At 41.3% G+C, this 20723-nt stretch overlaps 1 protein-coding gene across 9 annotated transcripts in view; it reads left to right on the top strand.

The window, feature by feature from the left end:
- Positions 1 to 20723, top strand: part of PTPRD (protein tyrosine phosphatase receptor type D) — a 302382-nt gene that overhangs the window by 143708 nt on the left and 137951 nt on the right. The window contains exon 1 of one of the 9 annotated variants that reach the window (XM_069961956.1): positions 16449 to 16483. The exons of the other annotated variants lie outside the window; for them this stretch is intronic. The gene's annotated coding sequence lies outside the window, so the exon portion shown is untranslated. Of the gene's footprint in view, positions 1 to 16448; positions 16484 to 20723 lie in introns of those variants that run through there. 9 annotated transcript variants of the gene reach the window in all.

The raw sequence follows: 20723 nt of genomic DNA, 5'->3' as shown, positions 1-20723 counted from the left end.
GACTCTCTTAGTAATAGATGGTACAGTATTGACTTGATTTGCATATAAATATATATTGGACATACATGTACTGTTAGATGCCAGACCCTTCCCTCCAGCAATAAGCAGGCTTAATGTAAGAGACAGCATTGAAAGCCGAACTTTATACTGCATATTTACAACCTACTCAGGGCTTTGAGTGAAAAATGGAATATGCTAAACAAACACTAAAACAGCTTCTCCTGTCCGACACCTGGAGGCTATCGTATTACAGCGATGTTAAAGATTGCTTCTTTTATGTATTAGCCCATGGAAACGATTAGACTTTTGAAATGCTTGAAGAGCATTTAATATAATGGACTTTGTACAGTGTTCCTTGGCTATACCCGGTAGAGAGCACTCAGCCCATTCAGCTTGAACTTCATTTGTATCTAGTTCTTTATCCATTAATTTTCTCCTGACCTTGGGCATAAAATATATGCTCTTTTGATGCTGTGTGCTTTGTGCAGGCAAGGAAGGATATCATAACTAATCCATCACCATTATGAATGATGCAGCTTAAAACAAACACGGGTCAGAGATATATATTTCAGAAGCATATTTGTATTGATCCTATAACTGTCCTGGGCTTAAAGGGGAAAAGACTCAGCGGCTATAAATGATGAAGAGAACGTTAACAAATTACCTTTGTACTGCTGGAATAGCCACTAGCGATGCCTGAGAGCTATCCATCAAGCCTGTTTGAAACAAAATAAACCTTACAAGGGAAAATAATCGAAGCTTCTCTGTATTTATTTTTCAGAGGAAAAGAAGTGACAAAACTTTGTGGAATGGTTTTAGATCAGAAAGCTTTGCAAGGGAATTACTTGGTTTCACAAGAGTAAACTACTATATTATGTAATACAGGGTTCTGCTGTGGCCCTGAGTGGCAGTGCGGGTTGTGTAACCAACTACAATCTCTAGTGTCTAATCTATAGTCTTGTTTTCATCTCCAGTCTGGGGACATATTGAACAAGGAGCGCCCTACATTGTACCATCTAAAAGTGTGTCTTTTATTTCTTCTTACTAAACGTAGACTATGGGGGTGGGGAGGGTATTGCCAGGAAAGGGGTGTGTCTTTGTGGCAAAAATGCATTAAGGCTATGTTCACACTACGTAAAACTACAGCCGTTGTTGCCGATGGCCGATGGCAACAACGGCCGTAGTTTTTGCGGGGTGGAACAATGCGGCCACGCAAATAACTGACATGTTAGTTTTCTCCGGCCGCAATTCAATGAATTGCGGCCGTAGGAAACTCTGTCAGTTCACACAGTGAAGCGAGCGGCTCCGGCCGCTTGCTTCACTGTGTGCAGGGGGAAGCTCTGATGCGGGCGCGCGCTGATGCGGCCGGGTCACGGAACAGCCGGTCTCAATACATTGTGTGAACATAGCCTAAAAATGCATTTTAATAAAAAAAAAACACACAAAACAATTAATAATTGGTTATAATTATAGTAAACAATCTTTACATTGCGATGGGTATGGCACACTTTTTGGGTGTGTTGACAGAGAGAGATCTATCTGACAGATTTTTGAAGCCAAAGCCAGGAACAGACTATAAACAGGGAAAAGGTTATAAAGAAAAGACTGAGATTTCTCCTCTTCTCAAATCCATTCCTGGCTTTGGCTTCAAAAATCTGTCAGATAAATCTCTCTGTGTAAACACACCATTAGACTGCCTGGTTGTCAGACTGGATTAGTAATCTGCCCCTATGATGTTAACACTGTTCTGGTTAGATAGTATAGATTGCTCTATACTTCTGTTTTTAAAACAATGGGGGGGGGGAGATATTAATCAAACATGGTGTAAAGGGAAACTGGGTCAGTTGCCCCTAGCAACCAATCAGATTCCACCTTTCATTTTTGAAAGAGTCTGTGAGGAATGAAAAGTGGAATCTGATTGGTTGCTAGGGGCAACTGAGCCAGTTTCACTTTCACTTGTTTGATAAATCTCCCTCAGTGTGCATATATTTTGCTATGGATTTTTATCACAATGTAATAAGTCCTCAGTGGTGGTACAATCACTTCCAAATGAAAGAATACTAATAATATATTGTCATAAATTTATCTTACATACAGTATCTGCTAAATCTCTTATTTGAGTATCAATGTTGCTAGTGTGCAGTTTCCTAGTTAGTGAGCATCCCATTGGTACCTTCCTCTTCCTCTCTGTGTGATTCAGCATTTTCTGAAAAATTATCTTTATTTGGTGCTGACACTGTCACGGATGGGAGTCTGTGGCACTGTCTACAATAGCTGTGTCTTCAGGCCGCCCCCACCTACTCCAGAATGATTGACAACCCACTCTTCTTCGACTGAAAACTGGCAACTGAAAATTGGCAGCGCATATATATGCATATTTTATGTTAAACATATTTTTAAGAATTTTAGTGGTTTTTTTTTCTCCAATTTTTCATTTCACTATCTATTATATAAAATATTTATTTTATATATAATATTTATTTTATTTAAATATTTATTAGATACATGTATTGCAGTTTCCTCTCTTGCCACTAGCCCTATAACTATGCTGTAATGTACTGTTCTAGACAGATCATTTACCTGAGCGCAGGGCTGTATTAACAGCTGCTGCTGCCCTAGGCACTAAACCTTAAGACGCCCCATCTTTACGCACCTATTGGCGATACCAGACCTGACCAATACCACCATACCCCCCACCCCCCTGGAAAAGACACCAGATTTACTGGCAAGTCTGAACGGTAGGAGGGAAACTAAAAAAATAAAAACAAAAAAATTATTTTTTTCTGTCTCCCTGCTCCCTGGTGCTGCCCCCCTGCAAGGTGCTGCTCTAGGCACCGGACCACGGGTGCCTAATGGTAAATACGGCCCTGCCTGAGCGCATGCACATAATGGAGTGGACTAGTGTGCAGTGCTCCAACAATGTGCGTGATACATCATCCTATTCAGCTTCTTTGTCACTAGTTTATGCTACCCTTCTATTTTGAGGGTACAAACCCACTTGACATATTTGCTGCGTGAATCAGTCTTAAAAATAAGCAGACAAAACGCAGGTTGGCTTTATACGAATGTTCTGCGTTAAAATACGCAATTGCGTATTTTTGAAGCGTGAAGCTTGTTGTTAGCAAAGCATCAGTTATCAACAACCTGTGCGAAAAACGCATGTAGCTTCACGCTTCAAAAATACGCAATTGCGTATTTTAACTCAGAACAATTGTATAAAGCCAACCTGCGTTTTGCCTGCTTATTTTTAAGACTGATTCACGCAGCAAATACGTCAAGTGGGTTTGTACCCTGAAATAAAAGTGCCTATTCCATCCTCCCCCCAAATCTGCTCTTAGGAGGGAGGGAGGGAGGGACTGGGCTCATGTGTATGGTGGTGTCTCAACTGTCCCCTAACAGCAAATGTCTTGGAAAGAAGGACCATGCAGTTGGGCTTCAAAATTTCAAAACCTTATTTTCTTAACCCTTTCCCACACGAGGACGTAACTGTACGTCCTCGCGCGGATGCGGGTGTTCAGAGCAGGGCCGCGCGGTGACCCCGCTCTGAACCGTGGCAGTCCCGGGTGCCTCATGTAGCCCGGGGCTATTAGCAGGCACGGTCCGATCGCCGTGCCCGCTAATAAGGTAATCAGATGCAGCTGTCAAACATTACCGGACGCAGCACTTCCCTGGTGTCTAGTGACGTTGTCCCGGAGGAGCGATCTCTGTACCTGCTGCCGCCCGGGGACCGCTCCAAGACGTCCCCGGCTTGGCACTCGTTTGTTTTCGACTGCAGCAGCCGAAAGCAAACGAGTGCCGATCTCATTGATCTTTGCTGTATAAGTATACAGCAAAGATCTCAATGAGAGATCAAAGTATATATACTAGAAGTCCCCCAGGGGGCTTCTAGTATATTTGTAAAAAAAAAAAAAAAAGGATTATTAGTAAAAAGCCCCCTCCCCTAATAAAAGTTTGAATCACCCCCCTTTTCCCATGTTATAAATAAAAATAAATAAATAAACAAACATGTTTGGTATCGCCGCGTACGTTATCACCTAAATTATTAATTAATCACATTCCTGATCTCGCACAGTAAACAGCGTAAGCACCAAAAAAATCCCAAAGTGCAAAATTGCGCTTTTTTGGTGGCATCAAATCCAGAAAAATTGTAATAAAAAGCGATCAAAAAGTCGCATATGTGCAATCAAGGTACCGATAGAAAGTAAACATCATGGCGCAAAAAATGACACCTCATACAGCCCCATAGACCAAAGGATAAAAGCGTTATAAGCCTGGGAATAGAGCGATTTTAAGGAACGTATATTTGTTAGCAATGGTTTGAATTTTTTACAAGCCATCAGATAATATAAAAGTTATACATGTTACATATCGTTGTAATCGTAACTACCTGAGGAACATATATAACATGTCAGTTTTTCCATAGGACACACGGCGTAAAAACGACCCCCCCCCCCCCCCAAAGAAAAAGAATTGTTGTTTTTTTTTTCAATTTTACTGCGCATATAATTTTTTTCTGGTTTCGCAGCATATTTTATGCAAAAGTTCAGCCTGTCATTGCAAAGTACAATTAGTGACGCAAAAAATAAGGGCTCATGTGGGTCTGTAGGTGTAAAAGTGCCATGGCCTTTTAAGTACAAGGAGGAAAAAATGAAAACGCAAAAACGAAAATTAGCCTGGTCCTAAAGGGGTTAAGGGATATAATCCACAGACAGCATCTTATTTACCTCTACCTCTTGAGAACACATGCACACTTGTGCATGTGTGCATGTTTATGGGGGTTGGAAGGAGTAGCTGTTGCTAATGCAGCTCACTTATGAATAACAATACTTCTTAGAACTAATTGTTTCTTTAATGGTTTTATATATGCCCATGTCAGTCAGTGCTTATCATGTATGCGCAAGTGGTAATTAAAGCTCTTTCTTTGCTCTGTGTAAATGTATTATTATAGCATTGTGTATCGAGGAAATTTATACTACTCTGACCAGTGCTAAAAATACACCCAGTACCGCCTGCCATAATGGACTTTACTCATTCTGTACATATTTATTCATTGCCTACAGCATTGTTATACTTCACCCTGAAAGCTCAGCTGAACCAGATTGGGAAATTATACATCGCAACAGCATATAGTCAACATTTGCATTTCATGGCGATCGAATAAATTTATATCTAATATATCCTATAAACCTCTGTGACCTAGAGAATCAGTAATAGGATCCAGACATGATCACAGAGTTGGAAAATGTACATACATTTACAGTAAATGTTGAGTATCTTTTATGTGCAATAATTCTAACTGAGGCACAGTAAAATTTGCATGTGATGATTTATTGGATATATCAGGCCACTATTTTAGGTTTATCCTCTATGTGCATGTAATTGGCACTTTTAGCTAGCTTAAATTGCATTGTGGAAAATATTCCACTAGGGGTCAAATGAAAAATCTGAGCTATACTTTGTACTGGAAATATAGCAGAGAAGAGGAGGTAGAAAAAGAAATGTATGTTAAGGATAGTCTGAAACCAACAGTAATCCATATTACACATAAAAAGATAGAGAGTCATTGGGTTTACTTGCAATCTTAAAAGGGATCTGTTATTCATATAGGTGTTATCTATAGGCCTCCATGGCAAACTGAGGATTATGATAATGTGTTGGTAGATGAAATTACCAAAATGTCAGTGAAAGGGGGACATTATGGTCATAGGTGACTTCAGCATGCCAGATGATGATTGGAATATCCCTTTTAGATTTAAAGGGAAACTGGCAGCATGGATATGCATATATCTGTGCTGCCAGTTTCACACAAACATTGTAAACATATCTTTTGTGATGTTGTGAGGTCCAACATCTTCTGAAAAAAAAATTCTTTATTTTGTGCTGACAGTGTCATAGAGGCGGGTCTGTGACACTTTCACCTCCCGCCCCGCTCTCTGAACACTGCTGTATCTTCAGGTCACCGTCCTGTCCTACATAAAATTTGAGAGATGGCTCATCTTCGGCAGCTCAGGATTTCAATAAGAGTCAGCTGTCAATCATTCTTGAGGAGACGTCAGTGGACTGAAGATACAGCAGCGGATCAGGAGCTGACAGTGTCACAGACCCGTCTCTAAAATAAAGAACCCGTCAGAAATAAAGAACATTTTTTTCTGAAGATGCAGGATCACACAGCATCGCTAAAGGTATATATGCTCATGTGATCGGCATCTGGAAACTTGCAGCACGGATATATGCATATCTATGCTGTCACGTTCCCTTTAACCCTTAGGCGTCCCTGGACGTACCCGTTCAGAGTGGGTCCGCGCGGCAGTCACGCTCTGAACCGCCGCGGTCCCGTGTGCCGCTCGTAGCCCGGGACCGTGGCTGTTAGCGGGCACGGTCCGATCGCCGTGCCCGCTAATAAAGTAATCGGATGCAGCTGTCAAAGTTCACAGCTGCATCCGATTACTTGATGCAGCCGTTCCCTGACGTCTAGTGGGGTAGATTGCTCCTCCGGGACATTGCGATCCACACATCTTGCTCATTCCGGGGTCTGTGCAGTAATGGCGCTGATCCCGGCTCGGCACTCGATTGCTTCCGGCTGCCGCAGCTTCCGGCTGTTATTAATAAAAAGCCCCCTACCCTAATAAAAGTTAGAATCACCCCCCTTTTCTCATGTTATAAATAAAAATAAACATGTTTAGTATCGTCGCGTGCGTAATCGCCCAAACTATTAATTACTCACGTTCCTGATCTCGCACGGTAAATGGCGTAAGCGCAAAAAAATCCCAAAGTGCAAAATTGCACATTTTTGGCTGCATCAAATCCAGAAAAATTGTAATAAAAAGCGATCAAAAAGTAGCATATGCGCAATCAAGGTACCAAATGAAAGAACACATCATGGCGCAAAAAATGACACCTCACACGGCCCCATAGACCAAAGAATAAAAGCGCTATAAGCCTGGGAATAGAGCGATTTTAAGGAACATATATTTGTTAACAATGGTTTGAATTTTTTACAGGCCATCAGATACAATAAAAAGTTATACGTTACATATCGTTGTAATCGTAACGACTTGAGGAACATAAATAATAAGTCAGTTTTACCCCAGGGCGAATGGCGTAAAAACAAACAAAAAAAAAAAAACGAATAAAAGAAATGCGTTTTTTTTTTTATTTTTTTCTGGTTTCGCAGTGTACTTTATTCAGCAAAAATTCAGCCTGTCATTGCAAAGTACAATTAGTGGCACAAAAAATAAGGGCTCATGTGGGTTTCTAGGTGAAAAAATGCAAGTGCTATGGCCTTTTAAGCACAAGGAGGGAAAAACGAAAACGCAAAAATTTAAATTGGCCGGGTCCTCTAAGGGTTAAATAGAAAAACAAGAAGGCAATGAAGGCTCCTACAGGAACATCTCTAAAACAGCTTGTGAAGTGACCAACCAGACTAGAGAACATTCTAGATTTAGTATTAGAAAGATTTAATTTTAGATATAGGGAGGACCTGATGTTTGAGACAGCGGACAGACAAGTAGTGTTTTGTAGGAGTTCTGGGGTGACATTACGGGAATAGGTATAAAGCAGGGTGTCATTAGCTTAGAGGTGGAACTAAAAGCCAAATCCCATAGTTTGTCCAAAAGTGACAGCATCGAGAGAAAAGAGTAAATGACCCAGGAATGATCCCTAAAGAACCTTATTTTTTGAACACTGCAACCATGTGATGCAATTTCCTTAAGCTCTGTGCTGAACTTGGTGGTTGACTCCCCACCATGTCGTCACAATGGTGGTCATGCAGAAAATCCAATCCACCATATTTCCAATGCTTCTTTCATTGAAGTACAGACAGCAATATTTCAGCCACAACTGCCTTTTTTTGTCTTAGCTCAGAAAAGGACATGGTCATGGTCAAGTTCATGGTGGAAACGTTAACTTCCTGTACTTCAATAAATGAAGTGTTTACATTGCAGCTCTGGTGTCTCAGATTGCCTGTATGACTAACACAACAACCATGATCAATTTGTGGCCAATAAAAAAACACACCCATTACTTGTTGGCCCCAGTGGATTCAAAATGTAGAAACAGGAACCTGGACAATAAAAGCTTGTGGCATTGGAGTCTTTCTCTCCACATCTCAAGTATTTATTTTTACCTTTTCACAATCATTTATATAAATATCAAGACAGCAAAATAACCAATTGTCCCCAAATGCATTCATCTGTATGGGTCATTTTCTTTAGCTACTGTATGACCATCCATGATTAGTATTGTCAGACATGACAGGGCTCCAGATGGCGACCAAAATGGTCGCCAATGCGACTGATATTTTGCAAATGGCGCCCAGATTTATCAATCTGGGCGCCATTTGCGACTGGCCCCAGCGGCGGCGCGCTGTCTCTTTAAGTATCCCCGGCTGATGCGCGGCTGCCGGGGGTGTCCCGTCCTATCCCCGGCAGCGCGGCGCATCAGTGAGCTGCTTGGGGCCCTGACTTCCGGCACAGGAAGCGCGCGTCAGAGACGCTTCCTGTGTCAGAAGTCACAGCCCCGGCGTACAGGGAGCTCACTGACGCGCCGCGCTGCCGGGGATAGGACGGGACACCCCCGGCAGCCGCGCATCAGCCGGGGACAGCGTCCGAAGAAGAAGAGGATCGCCGGGGGAGCGGGTTGTCAGGTGAGTTTGTGTGTTTGTTTTTTTAAATACTGCTTAGCATAAAGGAAAGGGGGGGCATCTATAATGGGGGGAAGAGAAGGGGGGGCATCTATAATGGGGGGGGGGGGAGAGTGCCATCTATAATGGGGGGAAGAGAAGGGGGGGCATCTATAAGGGGGGGAGAAGAGAGTGCCATCTATAAGGGGGGGAAGAGAAGGGGGGGCATCTATAATGGGGGGAGAAGAGAGTGCCATCTATAATGGGGGGAAGAGAAGGGGGGGCATCTATAATGGGGGGAGAAGAGGGGCCATCTTCAAGGGGGGGAGAGGGGGCTAGCTATAAGGGGAGGGGGTATCTATAAGGGGGGGAGAAGAGGGCATCTATAATGGGGGGAGGAGGGGGCATCTATAATGGGGGGGAGGAGGGGGCATCTATAATGGGAGGGGGGAGAGGGCATCTATAATGGGGGGAGGAGGGGGCATCTATAATGGGGGTAGAGGGGGTCATCTATAAGGGGAGGGGGTATCTATAAGGGGGGGAGAAGAGGGGGCATCTATAATGGGGGGGGAGGGGGCATCTATAATGGGGGGGAGGAGGGGGCATCTATAATGGGGGTAGAGGGGTCATCTATAAAAGGAGGGGGTCATCTATAAGGGGAGGGGGCCATCTATAAGTGTAGGGCAAACTGGCTGCAGACACTGGGAGATAGATATATGCACAATTATTATTATCAGGGCCCCTCAGGTGTCTATTGTAGGGGGTCACTTGCATTAGTCACTAGGTGAGAGATATATCTATCTATATACACATCTTGTGGGGGGTCACTATGGCTGCAGTCATAAGTCTAGCTCAGTATGTATAGACTGTTGCAAGCTTTTAAAGGGAACCTGTCACCCCCGGTGACAGGGTGACAGGCTCCCAACCCCCCGTTAGAACCCCCTATACTCACCCCATCGCGCCGGGTCCCGCTTCTGGAGGTGGTCAGGTCACGGAGATCTCAGCCGCTGCAGCCCGGCGCGCACACTGAGAGATGTGTCCAACGCTCATAGAGAATGACGGAGCGCTGGACTCTCCTGTCATTCTCTGAGCGTTGGACTCATCTCTCAGCGCACGCCGGGCTGCAGCGGCTGAGATCTCCGTGACCCGACCATCTTCAGAAGCGGGACCCGGCGCGATGAGGTGAGTATAGGGGGGTTGGGAGCCTGTCACCCCGTCACCGGGGGTGACAGGTTCCCTTTAAGTTCAAGTTCAGAAGAGTAAGCCTCATTAGAAGGCTAGCCAAGTGAAGCTGAAGTACTGAGTCAGACTGTATATGGTTGTCAAGTTGCAAGTTTCCATGTTGAACATTTTCAAACTAAGAAAAGAAAGGATCTAAAGGAGGAGGATGCTGCCGTGGCCTCTGCACACAGTAAGTCCCATGTAACATAACATTAATTTTACATGGTTAAAATGTTGGCGACCAAATATTCTATTTGGCGCCTAAATTTTTCAGGTTAGGAGCCAATGGCTCCTAGGTAAATTTTTTAGTCTGGAGCCCTGCATGAAACCACCACATTAATGAGGGAACCCTTTTCTATGACATCAGTATATTAAGGCAATCCTACTGAAATGAAATTACCTTACAATAAATGGAAATTTAAAAATAAAATTAAAGCTTGATCATAAAGCAATATAGAAACCGGTGGCAACTTTGTTATATTTTATCTGCTTTATAAAGCATCAACTTGGAATCTAGGTCAGATTTTACTGCTATAAAATGATAATGTTCTCATAGGAACTGAGATTAACATAGAGATTTGTTCTGTGGATTCACTTAAATTTAGGAAATCAAGAGTAAAGCTATCCACTATACAGATACAGAGTCGTCTTCTTTATTGTATACATTTGATTATTCCCACATATGCCTTATGGTAGTTAGTTTTACACCTAATAAATGTGTTTTCCCTATGTTTTTTTTTTTAGAAATCTTGCGAATCCTAACAATACCAAAACAATATAACTAGAAATTGCAATATTCATTTTAGAAATATTACATTGACCTTTTCCATCAGGATGAGAGTACCTTATCTTTTGAGGTCCACGGTTTTTCTTTGTCAAAGGTCAAGAATCAGCTTCTCAAAATCATTGTGCTTATAGCCATTTCAAGCAGCTGTCTGCGGCAATCATTTTGCCAATTTCTAGGCAGGTGATGTGTTCAGTACTGGAATCAAAAGGTCTTCAGAAAGATGAAAGAAAAATCTTTACTCTTCCTAGAAAATAGCCAAGCAGAAAAAGACAAAAAAAGCAGCAAAGCTTCTTTAAAAGACGATAAATAAACCTATTTATTCTACATCCATTACCATTTAATGTGTGAGAAAAACACTTTACATTACATCACATCATAAGGTATACTCAGTAACTAACATGACAATTATCACCGGTGCGAAAGATTCAGAATCCAGACGTTTAGCTGGAATTTATTTTTCTGGTGCTTCATTTTTGTGGTAGCCCAATTTACGGATATTGGATTCCAATAGAATGAGTGTCATATCAAGCAACTATTAAGAATAATTATAGTACATTTTTAGGCTTCACTTTAAGTCATCCGTCTAAGACATGGTGCAAGCTATAATTACTATGGAAATCTATCTTCAATCTTAAATAAGACCTCCTGAAAGGGGTCCAATTTTACGTACTATACTGTGGAAAGAATGAGGTGCTAAGTAAAATTTCATCTTTTAACATCATATCATTTGTATGGCCTCTTGGTAAGGATTTTTATATATATATATATATATATATATATATATATATATATATATATATATATATTTTTTTTTTTTTCAGCTATAGAATTAAAGGGCATAGACACCCGATATTATATATGTTAGTGGTAACCTTGAGTTAAAAATGTTTCACTAAGTTTCAATCTGCAAAATTGATTCTTGACTGTGTCCACGTTGGATGTGAAGTTTATATGTTCAGAATAGAGATGAGCACAACCGTCCGAACACTGAAGTCTTGGCATTTGATTACCAGTGGCTGAAGTTGGATGCTGCCCTAGGGCTGCCTAGAAAACATGGATGCAGCTGCTTCAGCCACTGGTAATCAAATGCCAAGACTTCCGGTTTCAGACGGACTCCAGCATGCTTGAGTTGTTCTACTTCAGAAGTTTGCTCTTTGTGCTCTACTTTCACTTTATATGTGTATTCAACCCATGTGATTCTCGTCTACAAACTTCCTTGGGTTTGCGTTCATCTCAGTGGTGAAATCTACCCTTCATGTATGTTCTACAGAGGGTCCACATTTTAAGCTGCCATGGACAACCCTCCCTCCCAGCTAATTGTGTGGAAGAAAGTATGGAAGGTCAAGCTATAGAGCCATTACTGTAATAGGAAAATGCACTGTGGAACTTAACAATGCATGTTCCTCTGCAATTTATTTTTCTTAGTGTGGTAAAGTTTTCTACATATTTTTATTGGAGGTTGATATTGTTTTGTGTTTTGGAATATCTAGTTAGTGATTTACAGTCTAAATATGTCTTTACATTTTTAATGTAGAAATTGAAATGCCAGTCACCTTACTACTACCCATCAGCAGGCAACAGATGCCAGTCTTAAATCTAGATAGCCTTCTGCAGGTACATACATATGTTTATGATGGGGGGGGGCACTCTTGTGGTTAGTTATCTCTTCTAAAAACAAAAAGGATTGGGCATATTGAAATACAACTGCCTGATCCTTCTTTCCTTGACTTTACCGAGGGCATGAAGGAGTCAGGAAGCTACCATGAAAACTAGACATAGGTTCTACGGAAATCAGCTGGCTTATTAAATAATATTTGTAGTTTTGCCAGCTTCAGCTACTTTCACATTGCATAATGTGTGTGAATAGTGTGTAGTGTAAAATGTACTATAACGTGTGTGCTATCCAACCTCATCTAGACTCCCAGCAGTACAATGCTGCTGCCATTACCTTGTTCACTCTCTAACCCCTTAGCGACCCATGACGTATCTGATACGTCATGGTGCCGCTCGGGGTGTTCAGAGCGGGGTCCCGCCGGGACCCCGCTCTGAACGGCGCTGATCCTGGCTGACACGTGCAGCCGGGCAGTGCCTCTATTAGCCGGCGCGGGTCCCGTTGCCACGCCGGCTAATTAAGCCTCTAAGTGCAGCTGTCAAACCTGACAGCTGCACTTAGAGGCTCAGGTAAACACATCCCTGGTGTCTAGTGGGACGGATCTCCCCCCCCCCGCGATGCGATCGCGGGGGGGAGATCCATTCTTCTGCCCGTGCCGGGCCTCAGCGTCGGAATGACGCTGATCCCGGCTCGGCAGTAGATTGCTATGGCCTGCAGCAGGCCATAGTAATCTATGACCGATCTAATCGATCTTTGCTGTGTATATACACAGCATTGATCTCTATGAGAGATCAGTGCTGTCTATATACAAGTCCCCCAGGGGGGCTTCTAGTTACAGTAAAAAAAAAAAAGTAAAAAAGTGTTTTTATTAATAAAAAATCCCCTCCCCTAATAAAAGTCCAAATCACCCCCTTTTCCCATTTTATAAATATAAATTAATAAATAAATAAATAAATAAACATATTTAGTATCGCCGCGCGCATAATCGCCCGAACTTTTAATTAATCACATTCCTGATCTTGCACGGTAAACGACGTCAGCGCAAAAAAAATTCCAAAGTGCAAAATTGCACATTTTTGGTCGCATCAAATCCAGAAAAAATGTAATAAAAAAGATCAAAAAGTCGTATATGCGCAATCAAGGTACCGATAGAAAGAACACATCATGGCGCAAAAACTGACACCTCACACAGCCCCATAGACCAAAGGATAAAAGCGCTATAAGCCTGGGAATGGAGCGATTTTAAGGAACGTATATTTGTTAACAATGGTTTGAAATTTTTACAGGCCATCCGATACAATATAAGTTATACATGTTATATATCATAGTAATCGTAACGACTTGAGGAACATGCATAACAAGTCAGTTATACCATAGGACGGACGGCGTAAATGCAAAACTCCCCGAAATCAAAACAAATTCGTTTTTTTTTCAATTTGACAGCGCAAATGATTTTTTTCCGGTTTCGCAGCATATGTTATGGAAAAATAATGCCTGTCATTGCAAAGTACAATTGGTTTCGCAAAAAATAAGCGCTCATATACGTCTCTAGGTGAAAAAATGCAAGCGCTATGGACTTTTAAACTTAAAATGGAATAAGCAAAAGCGCAAAAACGAAAATAGGCTTTGACCTTAAGGGGCTAATGATAATGAACTTACCCTCCTCATGCTGTGCATGTATATACAGACAACTGACAAAGTTCATCTTTGTTTATCTGATAGTATATTTTCTTATCCACCATACACAGTCACGTGTGGCTGAGCATGCTTGTCTTTGTAATGGAGAGAAAGTAGTAAGCCACTGTCAGACACTTCTAGTGGCGGCTTATCTCCCAAAAAAACAAATGCTTCAGGCAGTTGAAATCCTGCTGCCATATCCCTCTCTCTCCCTGACATCTTGTGTTTTTAGGAGAGTCAGGAGGTTACCATACACATCAGATGGATGGCCGGTCCCACTGAAACTGACAGGTTTCTTATCTAGATGCTTTAGAAGCCAAAGTTAAAACTAAATTGTTTTTTCTTATCATATAAAAACACAGAAAATACAAATGATATTATTATAGAACCCTACTTTCCCTTTAAGGAAATTGACGCTAAATATCCATGTAAAACAATAATCAGTAAGTGATAAAAATTTTACAGTCAAACAACTGTAGCAAAACTTTTTTTTCTCTTTGTTAACATCCCCCCGTGTTTTTTTTTTCTTTTTTCTTGTGTGCTCTATTGTTTTTGATAGTAAAATCTGCCTTAATACCTACCATAAATTGTGTGTACATACACTGCACCTTATATTAATATTACTGGGAAAGGCTATATAAATTGCCATGTAAACTTTGCCAAGCATTTAAATTCAACTAATGAATCCATTTTAGTTAATGGGAAGCAGTAACTATTTCCTGCCACCCTTTTATTTACAGGGATGAAATACAGTAATGAACAGTTGCACAGCAATGAGATATTGAATAATTTCCAAAAGTAACTGATTGCTGAACTCTCCATGAGAACTGACTATTAGTATTAGTCAACTGGGATACACAAGCTGACTTGGTACTGTAGGCCTCAGGCGATTCCCGTCAGTCACGGCAAGCTAAAAGCTTTTTTATCTACGGCTGCCATTTTTCAGTGATGTGCCAAGTGTAGACACAGACTTCAGATTGTTAGCAGGTTTTTCTGAACTTGGATTGTGTGTGCGTACAACAAAAAAGCGAGAGGAAGAAAGCATGACATCACCGCTTTGGCGTGCAGTGGAGAACTGGTATCCGTGATACAGTGCATGACTGCTCGCTGAATAGACTATACAAGAAAGAATAGTCTGCATCATTAGGAGGAAGCTTTCTTAGCTCATAGCATTCTGCTTTTGTAAAAGATGGAACCTCTGCCTGAGCCACTGCATCACAGAAATAAATGGTACTGAACTGATATGTATATTACATGCACTGGGTGAATCTGATGTAGCAGAGCCAATGTGGCATTGTAGAAAAGGCGTTTAGGAGATGTTGCAGTAAAACAAAACTACGAGCCATAATTATATAGCGGACTGGAGTGAGGGGAACTCAGGCATGAGAGAGAATTGCTGAATAAATCAATAAATATCCTTGTCACAGGCCGGGTGGAAGCAACTCACCCTCTTCCTGAGGTAAAACTGTCATAGAGGGACAGCACCTAGGTGTATTTTTTGGTGATGGTGAACCTTTCCCCCTCGGGGTTCTCCGTTACTACTGCCTTAGGTGTTGGGGGAGACGCTCTTGATGGTGGTGACGTGCAGTGTAAAGCAGACAACGGGCAGTCAAGGTCTTGAGGTTCAATAAGGTACATAACATAAACAGTCTCTGTCTGTGTGGTACCTTTTAAAATGGCTGAGATTGTACTGAGATTGGTGTGTTAATAAGAAGTCACCTTTTTTAGTACTGGCAGAGAACCACCAACCGAGTATGATGCGAGTCTTTCAGAGTCATCTTGGCCGGGCCGTAAACCACAATGTTCTAAGGGTATGTCAAGGATTTACTCCTTAGTGTAAACAGAAACTAGTAAAGAGAAGTTGATCAGGCTGCCTCTCTGGACATTAAAGGGGAAGTCCAGGCAAAATAATTTTAAGATTTGTTATTGCCCAACAAAAGTTATGAAAATTACTAATAGACACTTATTATGGGAAATGCACCTGTAGTGCATTTTCTCTGCACTTACTACAGCATGGCCTGTTCAGGTCCCTGTAATGTTGGTGATGTCATGTGACATAAAGCCGGCAGTTTATGTGACGTAACGTCACCAACATTACAGGGACCTGAACAGGCCATGCTGTAGTAAGTGCAGAGAAAATGCACTACAGGTGCATTTCCCATAATAAGTGTCTATTAGTAATTTTCATAACTTTTGTTGGGCAATAACATATTTTAAAATTATTTTTCCTAGACTTCTCCTTTAATAAATAGAAATACGCTTCTTGGCTTCACACCTCTCATCTGTCGCACTGACTGTATCTTTGCTAACTGGCTCCTACATAATGTCCTCAAAAGTCCTCATTAGCTTATGGTCCCCTCTTTTGTTGCTGGCTCAACCACAGCTACACTCAGCTTCTCAGCTCACACTCCTGACACAACTGCCTTTTTATAGGGAGTTCATTCGTTAGCGTAGCCCCACCCACTTTCTAGAGGTTTCTGATAGTTGCTGCAGTACACTAAGGAGGCAGTTGCTGCAGTACACTAAGGAGGCAATTGGTGGTGCTGTACTTAACTCCAAAATTGTGGTATGTGCTATTCTGTATAGTAACTCATCTCTACTATAGCTTGTCTCTCTAAGGCTATGTTCACATTTAGTATAACACTGTCTGGATGCCGGGCAACGTTCGGCACGTTCCTGTACTGCTGTATCTGCTGCAGGAACATTATTTTTGTACAATTAAATTGCAGACACTGTTGGGTGGGCCCACAGTTCAATTAATAATTGACTTTAATGTCCACCGGTCGTACTTTACATTGTGTGAACATTTATTGTTTCTGGACACTGTTCAGCAAACAGCATTCAGAAATAATAGGCCCGTTCATCATTTTAACGTCCGTTCTATGCACTATATAACAGTAGGTACATCTGTGATCTTTAAATAAGAACAAACAATTTACCCCTCACCTAGTGGACCTACATCTGCTTGGTGTATGTAGACATTTAATATTTCCTATGTGGTGATATGAAACAATGCACAATGAAACTGGATTATGAGGACTGACCCGTGCTGTCATAGGCCATATTCACACAACGTAAGTTCAGTATTAATCACAGCCGTTGTTGTTGATTTTAAAAAACTGCCATGATTAATACTGAACTTACATTGCGCTGCAGCTAAAAGGGAATCCTGGCTGGAGTGCATACACATAGCATACGGTCCGGCTGGGATCGCTAGCAGTCACGCAAAAAACTGACATGTCAGTTTTTTTGCGGACGCTATTCATTGAATAGTGGCCGCAGAGAACCTGTCAGTTCACACAATGGAGCGTGCAGTGGGGAATTCAGATGCGGGTGCACAAGTGTGTCTGCATCCGAATTCAGCAGAAGTAAAGATCATCTGGCCGATACTGCAGTAGCGGCCGGGATGATCTTCAGTAACACTGGCCGTTCTGTAATCCGGCTGGGTCACAGAACGGCCGGTGTTATACTAAGTGGGAACATGGCCATATACTGTACAAGTGTTTCATACTGAGTCGCCTCTCCATTCTTGATATGGTCTGTATGATGCTTTAGCTGAAGCAGCCGGAAAACCACATCATTTCTGCCATAGTCTATATTTTACCTCTACAGTGAATAGATATGACAATAATAAAGGACCCTTTATTCTCTTCATTGGTACCCACATGCATTGTACATAGCTGTTATTTTCTTCTTCAGAATGTCCTGATCATGCCTAGTTTATAATAACATTGGCCTATACTTCAGGTAGCTGAGATGGTGTAATCTCAGTGACAAGCAGTGTAATAGTATAAATTATAGTGTTTTTCCTCTGCATCTCTCTACTGGAACCTAAGGATAATAGCAGGGTTTTATCGAGAGATAGCCACTGTGTGTAGAAAGTTTCTTGGTAAAGAGGATAGAATATATACATGAATAGTGAAATACATCCTACAGTCTTCTAAAATACATTGTCTAGTATTCTATATGTGCTAAATTACATGTAGAGTACTGAAAAGGCTAATTTACTAACACTATAGGACAAATGTATCAACGTGTTTGTGCTCTTCTCTTGGCTACTACTGAGTTTTTGTGCATCATTTATCAAAGCAAATTAGCTATGTATAGTTTACACCATGGTCACAATTTCTGCACCAGGAGGGGGTGCTGTTTCAGATCAGCAATTTTTTTCAAATGATTTATCATGTGCAATTCTTTTTTCTTTTTTTTGCACAAAAAAATGGGTTTTTACTACAGGGGGGTCTTACCTACAGGGGGATTGACTTGTGTGTGTGTGGGGGGGGGGGGGGAGGATTACTACAAGGAGGATTACTTACAAAGGTGGCTTACTACTAGGGTAAAGGGTCCTAACTACTAGGGGGACTACCTACATGGAAGATAGGTACATGGGTACTTCATACTGGGTGTGGGGGACCTAACTATGGATGCACATACATGACCTTTTATACTACATGGGGGCACATGGCTATTCTACTATATGGGGGAACAAAAAAGTGGCCTAAATACTATTTGGGGGCACATATTGGGTATAAGAGCTTATACATGGAACAGTGAGGGCACTGTTACTGTGTGAAGCAATACAGTTGCTGCCTCAAAGACCTGAGAAGCAAAAAGCTAAAAATTGTGAATCACCCATAATGTTAAAAAAATGACCTCATTCCTTGTGTAATGATTGTGCTAGGTTCCTGCAGCTCAGTTATCTTTCCCTCTATTGGAAGTTAAGCTGTAGTAACCTGGACAGCTAACATAAGTGTCCATCCTCTGCGTACATACTGTCACGGAGGCTTTGCCAAACAGCTGATTAGCAGAGGTATAGAGTGTAACTTATAGAAATATATCCTGAGAATAGGCCATCAATCATTCCCTGCAGGCCCATCAGGTTGCCTACTTTGGTCACCCCCCTACATTTACTATTCCCCTACATTCCATGCACTCAGTGGTCAGTGACTGGTTCACTTGCACTATGGTATTAATAAAAAAATGGCCAGACATTTTTTTTTCCTTATAGATTGTGAGCAGGGCCCTTACTCATGTTTGACTTGATGGTTAATGTGTATTTCTGTAACATCTGATTTCGTCTATATACTGTATAAACCCCAGAATTCCAAAGTACTGCGAAATATGTTGGTGCTTTTTTTTTTAATTAAATGATTATTATTCCTCGAAAAACCTTTAACCCAACAGTAAGACCGCCTTTATATTGATATCATTTCATTTTATATGTTATGAGCTTTGACACACTTTGACTCACTGTCTGTAGCACCTGTACTGCATGTAGGGTTGCAGCTCAGCTTCATTGAAGTGAATAAGGCAGAGATACAAAACCAAACACAGAATGTGAACAAGAGTGAAGCTCTTTCTGGAAAAGGGCCATGTTTTACTAACAGAGGCTTATAGCACTTGTCAAATTTTGGAATTTTTTAACAAGTTTTATCACAATTATTAATGTCCCTTAAATTCCAAGGCAATGTTGTTTATAATCTGGTAATGCACTGCCTACAGAGATAAAAATATCTATTTTATGAGATAATCATTCCAGTTACAAATTATATTCTCCAATTCTTTTTATGTTGAATACTGGGATTTATTGCCAAATACCTGACAGCCGCATTGGAAATGCGCCACAGCTGTCAAATGAAAGCAGCTACGGCTATTTAAATCTGCTATATTGTGATGTTTCTCATGAAAAATTAATGAATACTATTTACAAAGATTATCTGTGCATAAGAGGATGGATGGAATTTAATTACCTTTTACGTAAAATAACTGCTGGAATTTCTTTCCATACATTAGTGTGCATGTGTATATGTGCATGTGTGCATTTTTGAGCTACAAGGCATGCATTGCTATTTATGTTTGCCAGCATCTGTCTCTCTCAATTCCCCTATACAAATACATGCTTTACACTAAGCATGAAAGTGTTCTGAGTGAGAGGAGGGAAGAAAGCCGCTGCCAGACACCTGTGGCTGTGGCCTTTTTTTCCAGAGAACATTGGGGGACATTTAATAAGTCCGGCGTTTTTTATGCCAGACTTACAAATATCCCTACAGCTGCGTAGCTCAGAGGATTTATGTAGAGGCGCATTGACTCTACATAAATTCCATGCACACGGAGCCTGTCCGTGCGAATAAAATGAAACATACGCCAGCTCTTAGCTGGCGTAGGTTTCACTATCATTTTCCCCCCAGAAAAATTATAAATGCGGCGCACGCAGAGGCCGCGGCCCCTCAGCGTGCTGCCGCACGCCTCGTAAGGGATTGGCCCGGATTGGCCCGATGCAAATAAGATATATTTGCAAATAGCCAATTGGGAATATTTTTACGACGATCAAGCCCATCTGCGCCTAAAAAACGCATTTTATCCTTTTAATAAATTTTTAGTAAATAGAAAGTCGGAAGGCCATCATACATGTTAGATGGATGACCAATCTAACCAAAGTCTTTGGGTTCTACCAACACATATACTGTATTGAGTTTTTTTGGATAGATCTCCTGATTTCATATGATTTATTGAAAAATTTACTATACATTATAGTAAAGATATGGCAAGATGTTTTTGTGTACTGTTATGTAGTAGGACATGGAGCCACTGTACTATCCATGGAAAATATTATAGTAGTATGAATTGCATTAAAAAAGGGAAGTATGCATTAGTTATATGTAGTTATAAACATCTAGTATAGTCGAATATATCAAAGAAACAGCGAACTGGCAACTTACTATCCGTGTATAGACTCCAACATACGGGGTGCTCATCCAAAGAACCGCAGTAGGCACAATCAGATAATTCCAATGAAAAAGAGTAGG

This window comes from Dendropsophus ebraccatus, chromosome 3 (genome assembly GCF_027789765.1).
Source record: "Dendropsophus ebraccatus isolate aDenEbr1 chromosome 3, aDenEbr1.pat, whole genome shotgun sequence".
Taxonomy (NCBI): domain Eukaryota; kingdom Metazoa; phylum Chordata; class Amphibia; order Anura; family Hylidae; genus Dendropsophus; species Dendropsophus ebraccatus.
This window is presented reverse-complemented; position numbering and strand designations above follow the sequence as displayed.